We start from the raw sequence: 14,994 nt of genomic DNA, 5'->3' as shown, positions 1-14,994 counted from the left end.
TTTGTGAATCTGAGCCTTTCCTTTCTACTACCGAAGGCATAGAATGAAAGCATATTCGGCACTGAAGGTTTGAATTCCACCAGTCCTTAGAGCTCGGAACTCAAATGAGAATAATTCTAAATCTGACCTGGACTTTTTGCTTTCAATATTATCTCTTTCATATACTGAGTGTGCTTACATTTTTTTCATATTATTTTATCATTGGTAATGATATGAGAAGTCTTCTTTTGAGATTGAGAGGGACAGGGGGAGAGAGAAAGAAGTTGCAAGTGAGGTCCTTCTGTATGGCATACTTGCTGGGTTGAAAAGGCAGTGAATAATGGTTCTTGCTCAGTAGCCCTGGTTTCCAGTCACTGTCCAACAAGATAATAAGTATAGTTCAATCTCTAAATTACACAAATTTACAGCTTTTGTTATTAGTCTTGGAACCCATCAACCCTAAGAGGAGACAAAATGGCAGGCTCATATTCACAAGAAGTGACCATGAATTTCAAGCATGAAGCTTGATTTCACTTCAGTTCGCTTTCCCATCTCCAGGGGGTTAGGGAAGGGCCTCTACTTGCTTCTCCCTCAGCCACAATCTCAGAGGCCCCTCTCCGTCACTTAGCCTCTCTGGAGACAAACAGTGTAACAATGAAGATCCTTGAACTTGCATATTTGTTTTGAGTTTTCTGTGGAAAAAAATTTCTAGAAATTGTCAGGTCAAAGGGTATGTGAATTTAACATTTTAATGATTACAGCCAAATTGCCCTCAAAAAGATCTTATGACTATATCTGCAAAAGGAGGAAAGAATAGATGATCATTTTCCAGTCTTTTCCAACTGAACTTTCAACTCAGTTCAATGAAGAAGCTTTTAAAACCAGAATGGAAGATGGCACAGCCCTGAGATCCAGTCTGCTTTTAGCTATGCCACTAATTTCAAGCTTTTTCTTCATTAGCAAGTATTAAAACTTTGTTTTGCTTTGGTCTTAGTTGCCAAACTAACGTTTTTTTCCCCTTGTAATATTGCTAGCCATAAATGAAGGTCCTGCTGTGGATAAGAAATGGATGTCCTGGCATTTGATACATTACTTTCAAATCATACTTATTTAAGGGACAACATACTCCTTTACAGGACTGGTTCTCAAACTTTAGTAGGCATCAGAATTATCTAGAAAGCCTGAACCCAGATTACTGGGCTCTACCCTCAGAGTTCCTGATTCAGCAGGTCCGGGGATGGGGCCCAAGACTTTAAATTTCTAACAATTTCCCAGGTGATGCTGATACTGTTGGTGTGGAAACCACTTTTCCAGAATCATTTCCTTTCAGAATGCTCTTTGATTACTGGGCATAAACTTGCAATGAGAGGACCACTATCTTACTCTGGGTAGACTGTGATTTACAGGAGTTTGAATGACAGTCACCTCAATTACTATAATAAATCTTCTGTCTGTTCCACCTCACTACCATGACATATGGGCTCTTTAACGGTCACATGCAAGGAGCAAACTGCAAATTCCAAGTGGATTGCTCCCCAAAGTTACCTCTTCTGCCCCAGACCTACTCTCCCCACAGAACTGGTACTTGAAATTCATATAAGACAACTACAAAATAACTGCACCTCTTTCTCCCTCTTACAAAGGAAACTTTGTTGATCAGATATTACAGGTATGGATACTTATGTTATTTAAGGCCTTCAGTTTTAAGATAATCACCAGGTGCTTTCTGTCACTTACGTTACACACAACAAACAGACAAATTTAGCTCTCAAGGGACCTGAGTTATAAAGGCAAACATGAAAAAATGAATGGCACGTGAATTTGAACCTTCACTTTGTATGCAGCGGATCTACAAAGCACTTCCAATGGAGTTTCTGTTCTAGATCTTACATCTAAGCATGAAAACAGTCAAGTGTGTAGAGGTGTAGAATTGAACAAAGGTACAAGTGAGGATTTACATATTCATGACGAGAGTGAAAGTGAATTTTGTTGGAGAGGGGAAGGAGGGAGGTTATAGGAACTACTGTTCATAGAAGAAATATAGCCACATTTGTCAGGATGCACTGTCAGACTAGAGGCTTTTTCCCCAGTCAGTTGTGATAGACCTGGTTCATGGCGTGTTTTGAGAGTGAAGTCATAGCATTAATACTGAATTCACGTTAGAGAGGATGATTTAGTAATGAACTGGCCAAAGGGCCCGTTGGGAAGGAAAAGAAGAAAGATGAGCAGGAACAGTGATCCTGGAACAACTAGATGCTATCTCAAACTGCAGGAAGAGCAAGCCTCACTCATTCAGACTACAGTAATTTGGATTTCGTGATACTTCTGAGACTTTTTCACTGACACCTCTGAAGGGGGCTTGTTAAATAAATCAGGTATAAAGATTGGCAGAAGGGCTGTTTAGGGCAGGCTCCTCTCAAGCCCTTCGGAAGAATATATCACGTTACTATTTAAAACCATGCCTCCACTTCCCACCAACATTTGTCGAATCCTTTATATGAAGAAATCTTTATTTTTTTTTAATTATGATTTTGGAGTCTCTTAAACTCATAACCACCTGTCTTATGGGTAAGCAAAATCAGATAATGTTACTGAAAAAAGAACAAAGGGGTTAGGAACAAGTGATAAATAGGTTCAAAAATTCCTTTATAAAGTATCTGGGAAGATTTCTCCAGTTATATAGACACACAAGATCTATTTTGATCAATCAGTGAACGTGTCCCTTCATAGAGAAAGTGATTGGTGTGTTTTCCATGACACTTCAGTGTGTCAAGCAAGGCTCCTCACAGTCTGGCTGTCCGTGCACGATCCTGTTCCACCACACAAGCACCCACCACCCTGCAGACACACAGCCTTCTCTCCACCTCTGAGCCTTTGGACATGGAGCCGAGCTGCCTTTTCCACCTGGCTTCAACCTCTATCACACTTGTCTGCTGTCAGCTCTCAGTTGTCTCCAGAATCTCCCCCTGGTGCCCCTGCCCCCTGGGCAGAACGGGCGCCCCTTCCTTCGAGGGCTCTGCATCTACCGATCCGCTTCGACTGCAGGCCTCGCCAATCCATCCTGCTGCTGGGCTCGTCTCTCCCCTGACCTAAAAGAGGGCCTGGCCCACGTTCCCCTGCTCATTCAGGGAACTGCTGAGCACAAGACACACTGAGTCGGTGTTTGCTGAGTGAATGAGTAACACTGGATTTGTTTGCTAGCTTTTTAAAAGATTTGGAAAGATTTTAAAGCATGTCCTATTCCAACAGTAACTTTTTAGTATTTGGAATTCATCCTTTATTCATTAGGAGGATGGCAGGGAAGATTTGCTGTAGGATCTTTTAATTCAATTTCCTGTTGCACAGCTTTTTTCACCTCATCTAATAAATCTTAGACAAAATTAGACTCCTATGGGTTCAAGGATACCACAGCAATGCCAGGGTCTTGTACATTGAAGGCATGTGGTTTTGAGTGGAAACTAGGCAGAGGTAGAGAAGTCCAGAGTGAGTGAGCCCTGTGCTACCTGAGCACTCTGAGAAATGCTTCGCCTTCTCAAGGCTCGTTTTTTTCCTTCTCTAAAACAGATATATATATGTGAAAACACACGCACATATATATATATATATATATATATATATATATGAAATTTTTAAAGGATAAAAATGATTTCACAGGATTGCTGTAAGAATGTATATAAAACATTATATAGATGGTATATAAAAACACTTTGAAAACTAATGGTACCATTAAATGTTTACTGACTAAAGGAATAAAAGCTATTCTTCTGGATTGGGGCAAAAGAGAAAGATCCATCGAAAGCAATCTTTCCTTCCTTCTGGGCACATTTGATCATAGCTGTTAATTTTTAGAGGTGATCTAGTCATTGTTTTCTGGAGGACTGTGGCCTGAAACAAAACAAAAAACAAAGCTTTTTGCCAAAGCTTTTTGATTCACACAGCCAGATACACGACTTTCCTCATGGGTAATAATTCACAGCAAAAGCACATTAGAAAAGTCTGTTTTACTGGGCAGAGGAAGCACCTACACTCTCCTTCTCTCGTCGGCTAAAATACAAGCATTACTGACGCCTTCCTCACTTTCACGGAAGTGCCTGGTAAAGGTGCTTTTATAAAGCTGCAATTATTCTTGAGGCAATATGAGAGGTACCCAGGCTTTGGCAAGGTGTGGTAAATCTGGCAAGGAAGTTCAATTTCCGTAACATTGTTTCCAGCCCAGGAAATGTCTCAGGTGGCTTGGTATGGGTAAGCTGCTGCCAGTTTTTCGGGCACGGGCTTGCTTCTCTCGGATGACATCATTTGACTGAATTCTTTACTCTGCCCCACAGAAGCCTCTGCGTTCACTTGGTCTCCATTTTTCTCCAAGACCTCATACGATCCTCCGGATGGCTGTGTCTCCAAAAGCCTAATATGGAAAGACCTCTAATTCATGTGATGAACCTACCTATTAAAATAGCAAAAGCATTTACTAATGTACACTTCAAAACCATTATACAATAGGAAGATTTTCTGATTATAGCATCATTATTACCGAGAATAATGGGCCATGACTGCAGCCTTAGGTCAACGTAACTCACACAGCACATAAGTACTATATTAAATTTGTTTATCCCGAGGTCTAAGAACTGAGATCGCTGAAAAGCAAATGTAAACTTTAAAAATGCTCTTTTTTAAACTATGTAAACTTTTCTCTAACTTGAGCTAAACAGAGGAGAAACTGACCAGGTGGAACCTGTGATTTTTCTAAGCTAAACTTTCTGTTACCCTAGCTCAGGGGTTGAACTCATTAATTCTCCTCTGTTTCCCAAATTACAGTATACCCAAAGGGTTTTATTATGTCCTGAAATATAAATTAGCATAGAAAATGCCAAAAACTTTGCAAGGAAGTCTTTTATTTATGCTACGTGGCCCACTAATGGTAAACCTTACTGCCTTTTGAATTCCTTTCTGGCAAAGCCACAGTAGTCATGCTTAGAAGCTAGAGCGAGGTCAGATGATGTTATAGATTTCCCTGGTCTTTGAATACTATGATATATACACCACCACACATTTGCTTCAACACCTCTATCATTCTTTTTTGGGTAATCGGCACTTGTGATTTTTGTGAAGCTCTGACATCTAATATGGTTTTACTGATCACACTCAGGCTTATGATTTGAACTAGAATGTGGCATTTACTGACGTCTGAGGTACATCTTTCTCCTTCTCCAAGACTAGGGAATCATATCCCACAAAGCCACCAACTTAAGTGTTTTAACCAGACACTCTATGAGATCATGAGGAGAAAACAAAGAGGAAAGAGGCAGAGTTGGACAGGAATGCCTTTCGTTTCTCTCCTTACATGGCATGGGGACGGTAAAGCTGAGGATACTGAAGCTCATCTCATCTAGTCTCTAGATGACCAGGGGCAACAGGAGTTGTTTGGCAAAAGGCAGCTGGCTGTGAAGAGCCTGACTGAGAACTATCAGCACATGGGAAGACAGACTTGGGATGACAGCCATTTCCTCAGCTAGTTCAGAAAATAAAAGGTGGCGGCATGAAGGCAGTAGGCCTGCAAGTCACGGACACATTTCTAAACCTCACTACGCCATTAAGGTAACACGCAGATCTCTGGGTGGTCAAGGAGAACACCAGGTGTATGTTACCCTTGCCAGAACATGACCCACAGGGTCAGTCAGATCCTGTGGTTTCATAATACTTTAACCTTTAATCCGACTGCCGAGAGCTAGAATGCCAAATTTTTGTTTCATAATTTTAGTTGAACGCCTCTTGCCAACAAAAGTGGTTTTTTTTTTTTAATGAAAGTTGCAGAAGGGATATGGTATTTGAAGCCAGACCTAAAGCAGTGATGAAAGGATGAGCTGATTAGCTCAAAGTCAGAAGAGAATCCATAAAAGCCATTATGTAAAAGAGAGAGTTATACTCAAGTTTCAGAGCAGAGCCAACTGTCCCAGCAAACTTTGTTTCAAGATATTCAGTCTTCATCATATTCTTTGCTAATTCTTCTAAATGACTGTATTCTAAATGTACTGTATTACTTCTGTGAATGCTACTTATTGTGCTTACTTAAAACACAGTAAACCAATCATTGTTATACTAGACTACGAAATCATTATCAATATAATTCGGAAATACGACCTAATTGTAGATGTAAGTAGAGCATTACAGTAAAACGAACTGTAGCCACAGTAACATCGAGCAGATATTTACAAGTCCAATTTGATACACCTTCAGTTTCATGATCAGATTTGCATTTGGCTTAATAAGTAGACAAAACCAAAGCATAAACACAAGGTAGGCCGAGCTCTAAGCACAGGTGTAGAGGTCACAGAACCTGCCCGGGAGGTCCTGACATTACAGCGCCAGAGGCCAGAGTGCCCGGTACACGCTGACTGCCAGCCAATGGCTGAGCTGTCTACTCAACACCACTGTTACTTTTTCTCCTCAGCTGCCGGCCAGGGCAGGTGGCCAAGCTGCAAAAAGCGCCATTGTGTGGTTCCCTTGGTAACCAACCGGATTCCTCCATCAGGATTCCTTTCCCAAGTCAACTGGGCTTTAGGATTTTAAACATTTCGCATTTCCCCTTAAAAACTTTCCTCCTGAACTTGTAATCAGTGTTCTTAATTTGACTTTGCCAGATTTGCCATCTGTGCTTAAGCTTTCGGAAAATTCTGCAGTTGCCCACAGTGCACATTTTCTAGTGGTAATATCACCCTGCGTCTCGGGATGCTTGGTGTGCTGAAAAGAAAAACAGAGCTGGGAGGCAGGAGATGCAAGTCCTGCTATAGATGCAAATTCGGAAAGTCAACCAATTATACACTTTATACTTTTTAACCTGTAGAGTGGAAGCAAGGACACCTGCCCTCCCTAGCTCCGCTACTGGGATGAAGCAAAAGTCCTGGTATTTTTAAATGAATGAGAACTTGGCCCTTAGAGATGGCCATGGATTTCAGAAGTCTCAACCTTGATATGCTTGTGATGGGCCTGGATTTAGGCTTTTCTAAATCACTCAATATAAAAGAATTCCAAGGAACTTCCTCAAGTGCACCTGCCAGATTTTAGCGTTCATTTGTCCCCTGCAGCAAGGAAGTCAACCTGAGAAAAGGTCTGGCAGCTTCGCCCACCTGGTGGTCTCACGGAGCATCTACAACCTTGTTGATGAGTTCTGGAAAAGTAGAAGAGGCACTGACATTAAGCAGTATGATTCTGTGTGTTTGCAAACTGACAACTCCTGTCGGTTGTCCACGGAGAAGGGCCAAGCAATGCCTGGACTTGGACAACAGCCATCTTATCCCTAGATCATTTCTCTGCCTTTCAAAGAGATCTGCAAGTTCTTATGGGCCACTCTCTCTTGCAAATAAAAGCTTCCCCTTGGAGAGGAGAGGTCCAGCTCCTTATCTACCGTCCCTGGGTATCCATAGTCACTTGCCTGGATGGATCTGCGGTTGCTGATGTGGACACTATGTGCTCCAACATTCTGTGATACAGAACAATGAAGTCATATGTAAGAAAAGTATGGAGCACAAGTGGATTCACTTTGTTTATTAATAAGTGCCTAAAATAGAGTTTAAAAAAAATCCACATATCACCTTCCATATAAATGCATCCATTTATAGTTATGAAGGCAAGTAGGAAATGAGACTTTACCAAGAAAAACTATAGTTTTCCATATAGTTTTCCAACTCTAGTGTTGAATTAGTTCATTTGTGGTTTTACCAGGATATGCTTTACTTCGATAATCTGTTACTGGGCAGATTCTGTAGGCTACAGCTTTGTCAGATGACAGGATCTTTACTCCACCTTCAAATAATGAGAGTCAAAGTTTCTCACTTTCCACACTCTTTTGGAGCAAAGTCATCTTCTTCCAAGGCTTTAATTAATCACTGTCCCCACTGTGATCTCCCAGAATGTCAGATCTGGGTATCTCATTGCCTCCTGGATACCTCCACAGCGTGATATGTTCAAAACCAAACTTGCCCTTCCTTCAGAGCTGCCCCCACCCTGTCCCATCCTCTCTAAATGACAGTCCTATCCACCCACCACCTGGCAGGAGCCTGGGAGTAATCCTGGGTACACCCTGCTCCCTCACCTTTCACCTGCCATCAGTACCAAGTATAGTCAATTCCGTCTTCTAACCATGCCCAGATCCAATTACTTCAATCACTTGCTTTACCACTAACTTAGCTCAGACCACCAATATCTATTTCCTGTGTTATTCTAACCATTGCAATTGGTTTTCCTGTTTCCCAGCTGACTACCTATAGAGTGCCCTAGTGGTGTGTTAACCACTCACCAGTGATAAAACAGAAGAAGGCATCTCTGTTGCCCTCAAGAAAGGCATAATCTGGTAGGAATGAGGCTTGATTTAGGTAGCCATTAGAGAGTAATATAAAAAAAAGAAAAGAAAAAAAAAGCATACCATTAAGAGTTCCTTCAGAGTCTAAAACTCTGTCTTAATGTTAGAGAGATGAGATTAACTCAGTGAAATAATTAGGAATAAACTGGTATACAAGTGTTATTTTAGGAATTGCAAGTGTCTGAGCACTTCAGAGTAGAGTGAGATTAACGTGATGATTAGGATAGGAAATTTTAACAGAAATTTCTGGATACGTGCATAGGAGGTTTACCATAGCAGCCACTCAACAACGCTAGCCACCCATCTACTAAGTGTAGGGCTCTGGTCCATGGAAGTGATGGATAGAGAAAAGACAGCCCTTCTCCTCATGATTGCAGGATTCTGAGGTCCAACAACTGTGGATGTTGAGTCAGAATTCGACCTTGGGCAGACCCTGCGTGTCCATTTCTCCAGCCAAATTCAGTCTCCTCCTCTCCCAGGTGTCTGTTTTACACCTTCCTCTGTCCTCACACTTCCCTCAAACGCTCCCCCCACCCCGTCTGGCCCTCCGCTGGTGACTGTGCTTCCTATTTCACCAGGAAAATAGAAACACGCGCGGTAGAGAATGCCACAAGCTCCCACTGCCGCTTCTGTCACTCCTTCCGTCCGGGCCTGCAGATGCTGCCTCCTTCCTAGCGCAACTGCGGCGCCGTCTCTGCGCGCTCTGCCAAGGCCAGGGGCTCTGCCTGTGCATCAGATCCCACTGGCCTTCGGATACACAAGGTCAAAGCCTCCATCTATTGCTCTTGGCTCGCTCCCCAGTCACTTGCTGGGGTATTTACAGTGACTGATGAAGATGGCACATACTCAAACATTCGGTGTTGCAAAATAAAACGGTTTGCTGTGAGAAACAGTAACATAAGTACTCCTGGACTCATTTTGTTGACTTTGAGCCACTCTTCTGCCATATTTCTGTCTCCCCGAACTGCAACTCCCACCTGGCATTCCTTGTCTCCTCCCTGGCTTTATTTTCCCCCATAGCACATAACTCCACCAGAAGCACTGGATGTCCAATTTATTTTGTTTATGGTTTGTCTCCTAACCACTGGAATATAAGCTTTACAGGGGCAGGGATTTTTGCCTATTTGTCTACTGCTTTATTCCCAGAGTCTAGCCAGTACCCAGGGCACTTGCTCAACAATATCTGAATTAACGAGGCTCCAGCCCTGCCATTTCTGATCTGTGTGACTACAGGCACATGATCCTCTTGAAGTCTCCCTTTCATCATTTTTAAGATGGTGGTGCTGACAGTACTTACTGCGTGGGATTGTGGTGGGGATCAAATGACAATGTGTGTTGAACATTTTAGGGGTGCGTGGGTGGTTCAGTTGGCTAAGCGTCTGCCTTAGGCTCAGGTCATGAATCCAGAGTCCTGATCGAGCCCCCGTGGAGTCTGCTTGTCCCTCCCCCACTGCCCCTACCCCCTGCTTGTGCTTGCATGCACATGCTCTCTCTCAAATAAGTCTTTAAAAAAAAAAAAATCAACATTTTAGCATATTTTCTGTATGAAGTGCCCAACAAATGGCATTTATCATATGGTTATTTAGAATATAATAATTATACATGAGCATTCAAGTTTACCCTAAGTTTATTTAGTCCCTAACAGGTACTTATTTGGGAATTTAGTGGACTGGCATCAAGAAGAAAAATAAAAGGTCTATAAATATGCTTTCCTCCTATTATTAAAGATTTCATTCAAAACCTAACCCTGACTTTAACAATAATGAACATCCAAGTAGGCAGTGCTGATGTCTACATCTAGGTTCTATGGTAAAAATTATGTTTAGTAAGGAAGTAATATCAGCAACAGGCAGTTTGCACTGACTGGCCATCCAAAACAGATCCCACAGCTGACCAGTGGGGGCCTCACTTCTGCCCTATTACTACCCAGGTCCTTTTTGCTTTTTTCCCTTCCCCCTCTGCTGTTACAAAGCCAGCTACTGCTGGGATCCCCTCTTTCCATAGCTCTGTAGTTCCAGGGTGGGGTCTCTGTTAGCATAAGGGGAGTATGAAAGGAAATGTACCTCTCTGTACCTTTATTTTCCCTTCAGGGTTTAAATGGAAAAAAGAGAAGGTGGGGTCCTTTTAGCCATTGTTACTGGTATTAAAAACCTTAAAAAAATCAAGTTGGAGCTCTGAGTGCATTTTCCCACAAAAACCATGTTATATATAGTGGCTGGGTTCTATGGTACTATTAATAAAGCAGAATATTTCAGCTATGATTTCTGGGCTGTCCTGGGAACCTAACCACAACGTGGGACCTGATTTCAATGAAAAAGTATGTTCAGAGTTCCCAGCAACCAATTTACACACCCACATTCAGAATCCAACCCATCTGAAAGGTGAGGGCTGCTAATTCTCAGTAAGGTTGACACTTTCACAAAGATACCACAAATGTCGTGAAGAGTCGAAGCAAGCTGAAGAGTTCGGTGGTCGAGCGGTACTTCATTTCTATTTGGATGGCATTCCTGATCCTAGAATTCTAGAATACCGGGAAATGTGCTGGGTCTAGCTCAGAGAATTTTGTGAGAACAAAGTGTGGTAAAAGAATGCAACACATCCAGCAGAGCCTGGTTAGTGATAGCTATTTAACAAAAGTTAGTTCTCTCCCCTCCCATTGGTGAAACTTCAGTGTCTTGTTCTTTTTACTTGGTTTTGGGTCTCTTCCTATGAATCTATTTTTAACACTTACATAGGGGAAAAATGCAACATTCTGCCAACAGAAACCAGAAAATGGTTATTTGCTCATTTCTTCTGGCTGACACACCTTGTCTGCGAATGGCAGCTTCTCCCTCAGGAGAAAATCTCTTCCATCAAATAAGCCTTTACGCCTTCCAAAAGTCCATGCCAAACTGCGAAAATCACCATCTTAGCTTACCAGAGTGGTGAGGCTTTGGCAGTTGGGCCAATGCACATTCAGCGGGAGACCGAGGACAGACGTTAACTAACCATCCACATTTTCAGTTTGTTTCCTTGTAGTCCTTATCCCAAATATACACGTGAGAGAGCCTGGCCTAACTGGGACGGCTTATATTCCATATCACAGTTAGCCCTAACGCACGTAACCAGTAAGACAGCTAAGACCTCCTGCTCAGGAAGAAGTCTGTGCCTTCCGTAGTCAATAGGGTCGGGCAGAGAGCTGTCGAGGCCACTCGTTTTTTCAGAATGCTTCTCCCTCCCTTATCCCTGAGGCCTTCCTTACTTCCATCTTCTCTCCATGCCTTTCCCGGGAGAATGGGCTACTGCTCTCTAGTCATCAAATCTGGGATGAAACCTTTCTAGTCTACCACCTCCGATTCTTTATCCTTTGACAAAATCTGAGACAAAACTTTCTGTTAAAACAAAACAAATCTCTTGAATATGTGCAATTTCACAGGGATTTTCTAGAGCCAAAAACCTGGGACACAGAACTAGGGAGAACTGAGTGCTTCAATTTTACGTTTGTATGATCGTTGTATGAAGATTCCTATCTTCCCTACACCTTTCTTTAAAATCTGGTAGAGTTCCATTTCTTGTTCTGTGTCTCAAAAGAATACTTTTTGGACGAGCCAATACATTTAATGCGTTGGGAACACTTTCAAAAAGTTTAGTGCTCTTTCAACATATCTTTAATTTTTAAAGTGTATATTTAGTATCTGTCTACCCCACTCCCCATGTCCTTGAAGAGAATTATTTTGCAAGATACTGCATAGTAGGCAACTTGAGAAGCATAGTGAACTTTGATTACCCAATGTTTACCTGGATCTTCTGAAATAAATACTGAAAAAGTACAATATGTCTTGCTGCAAAACTGTGTTGAAATATATAAAGAAAGATAGCATCTAATACACATTTTTACAGTATCCAATGATTGTGAAAAAAACTGTGGAAAGTGGGAGTAACAATCAAACAACTGTTCAAATTAATAACTTCCTCTTGAAATGTCTTTAGCACCTTGAGCAGTGTGGACTCCTTGATAATCTCCAGGAAATACTTTGTATTTCAGTATTACACAGTTGTTTCAAATATAGTAGAGTGTAAGAATTATTATAGTCTAGGGAAAATAGTATTTGGGGAGATAAAAAGCAACTATTGTCAAAGTAGTACAAACCCTACAGCTCTTCTACAGAGATGACAATACTATAAAGTATTTGAGATCAACCACAGTGCAATGGTGGTAAGCGGCATTCAATTTTCAGTCTGTTATCTTAAAAAGTTTTAAAAGTCACCTAAACTCTAGAGCCCACAAAGACATACTGAAGCATACCAGGGCTACCCTAACTAGGACTTTTATCTATCTGTTGCTTACTCAGTCAACGTCCTCACCTGGCACAGATTGGATATGCAGTTATTACGCCATTTAAAGCAGGCGAGCTACTTTATTTGCCATTCCAGCTGTCAAAATTAAGATTCATGGATTCCAGCAGTCCCCCCAAATAAAGCTATGTTATTATAAACCATCTACCCATGCTCTTCACTCAGATCATCAAGTTTTCACACAGCTGAAGAGATGGTCAGAATGTTGGCATGTTTTGTTATTTACTGAACTTGCCTAGCTTCTTATTAATGGATGTGGTGTGGGCACTGGGCAACCCACCTCACTCCTTATTCTAAAGACAAAAAAAGAAAAATAGCCAATAAATCTTATTTTATATAAAATAGAATAAAAATAAAGCTTAGGAATTAGTTGAAATATCTGTTGATTATATAACTCTTGCCTACTCATCATACATTGATTGTTCAAGGTACAATAAGGCAATCACCCTAAGGCATAAGGGTGCATATACTTCATACTGTCTCTTTTATCAGTCAATAGAAACAAACCCCTTATCAATAATTAGCAGTCTGCCAGATCTTGAAAATAATATCCCCTTTCCCCGAGGATGTAAAAATATAGTTAAAAAAGCTCATGCCTTTGTATTGTGAGCTCTATAAGCAAACAACCAAACCAAAACCCCTGGGCAATTAGCTGGACAATTTTTCCTCAGTGGCCGTTGTTGATACAGTTGTGACGGGAGCCTTCATAACACAACTAAGAACGTGTCCTCAAAGGCAAAACCTGGCAGTTTCCAAAGTTGGTAAGACCAATGCTGAGCCTGGAGCATGGGGGAAGGGCGGGAGAGGTGGTGACGGTAGCTTTGCAAATGCTGGTTAACCGAAGTGTGTTTTATTTCATGCCTCAGAAACTCGGGTCCGTCCACTTCTGCCTTTCTCATACTAGTTCTCTGTGACTGCAAATCACATTGTAGATCCAGCGGGCGCAGGGCTCTAGCGACTCCCCAGTCTAAAGAATGCACACCCATCCTGGTGTTTCGCCTGCAGACCAGCAACTGGACTACGCTCGTCCAGGCCTGCTACTGGAGCAAGACCCAGCTCTGCTGGGTGGAAAGATGCCTGTGCGCCCCCTTCAGTCCCCAGCAAATGCAGTAGTCCCAAGCCTCACTCCAGACCCCAGTGGCCAAACTCTCCATTCTGGAGAACCACTTACCATTCGGGACAGAACCTCCCCGAATGTTAAATAAGGCACACAGGGGAGAAGCCCCCAGCCCCAGGGTAGGGTCCGTTTCTTCCAGGGTCCAGCCCCCAGCTCTGCGCCCCAGATTTCTGAACACACAGCATACCAGAGAGGGCCAGCCTGACCGTTTGCACAATCCTTTCTCGTTGGCTCCGCCGTGGTGGGTGCACGCCGCTAGGTCTGCAGCCACGTCCAGGGGCCCGCTCCCCGCGCTCTGCCTAACAAAGCAGCTACCGCCGAGGGACCGCGGGGACCCCCCTCCCCCCGCTTCACCAGCAAGCCTTGCAAGATGAGCCTAACGACTGCCTACCACGGCACCCTGGTGGGGGAAAGCCCCCAACTGACAAGCAAACTTTCTCTGCATGGCGCCAAGGTGGGGTAAATTGTCCAAAGAAAGGAGGATGGGGTTGGGGAGAGGTAAGGGCGCAGTGCCCTGGTTTGGCTCCAGATGGATGGACCCTATGGGCCCTTCCCCCCAACCCCCTGCCAGCTGCCAGGGAATGAAGTCATCCCCTCATCCCTTAAATCTCTGCCAGCCTCGTTTTTTCTGCCCTTCCACAACAGGTTTGATCCCCGTGTGAGTGGGGCCACGAATAAGTGAGGGATGGGGTCAGAAAAGTTTGTAAGAGAGGGAGGGATCATCCATGGCAGCAAAGCATCCCCAGTCCCGACCCTGTTAAGATGAAACAAAATTCCCATCTGGAACTGTTTTCAGCGGTTCCTGCTCTGATCTGGCAAAGGGGAGGGAGGGGGCTCTGCGAGAGGACCCTCCACCGCTAGAAACTCTGCATTTAGAAGTTGTTGGGCCTCCCCGCTCCCCACCCCCTCATCCTCTTCTAAAGCCCTCCCACCCCCAGCTCGCCTACCACCCCACACCCTTCGCTCCCTTTAATTCATACATTTCCATCAGCCTAGGGGCCACCTCCCGCGCGCCTACCTCGGGTCTCAGGGCCGCGCCCCCGCCGCTCTCTAACTCCCAGGTCTGTGGGCTCAGTGGGCTGTGGCCACAAGCAGGTACCGGCGCTATATACCCAGACGCGCCGCTCCGCTCCGTGACTCAGTGAGTCTCTGAAACGCTTCTGTCTGTGGTGCTTCAAAATAAGAGTCCTCAAAGGAGGCGTGGCGCGAG

The 14,994-nt window shown here is 43.3% G+C and overlaps 1 protein-coding gene across 11 annotated transcripts in view; it reads right to left on the bottom strand.

The window, feature by feature from the left end:
• Positions 1–14,994, bottom strand: part of PALLD (palladin, cytoskeletal associated protein) — a 415,834-nt gene that overhangs the window by 69,666 nt on the left and 331,174 nt on the right. The window contains exon 1 of one of the 11 annotated variants that reach the window (XM_027599258.1): positions 14,803–14,907. The exons of the other annotated variants lie outside the window; for them this stretch is intronic. The gene's annotated coding sequence lies outside the window, so the exon portion shown is untranslated. Of the gene's footprint in view, positions 1–14,802; positions 14,908–14,994 lie in introns of those variants that run through there. 11 annotated transcript variants of the gene reach the window in all.

This window comes from Zalophus californianus, chromosome 2, assembly GCF_009762305.2.
Source record: "Zalophus californianus isolate mZalCal1 chromosome 2, mZalCal1.pri.v2, whole genome shotgun sequence".
NCBI lineage: Eukaryota > Metazoa > Chordata > Mammalia > Carnivora > Otariidae > Zalophus > Zalophus californianus.
The sequence above is the reverse complement of the archived record's forward strand: the minus strand, read 5'-3'. Positions and strand labels throughout refer to the sequence as shown.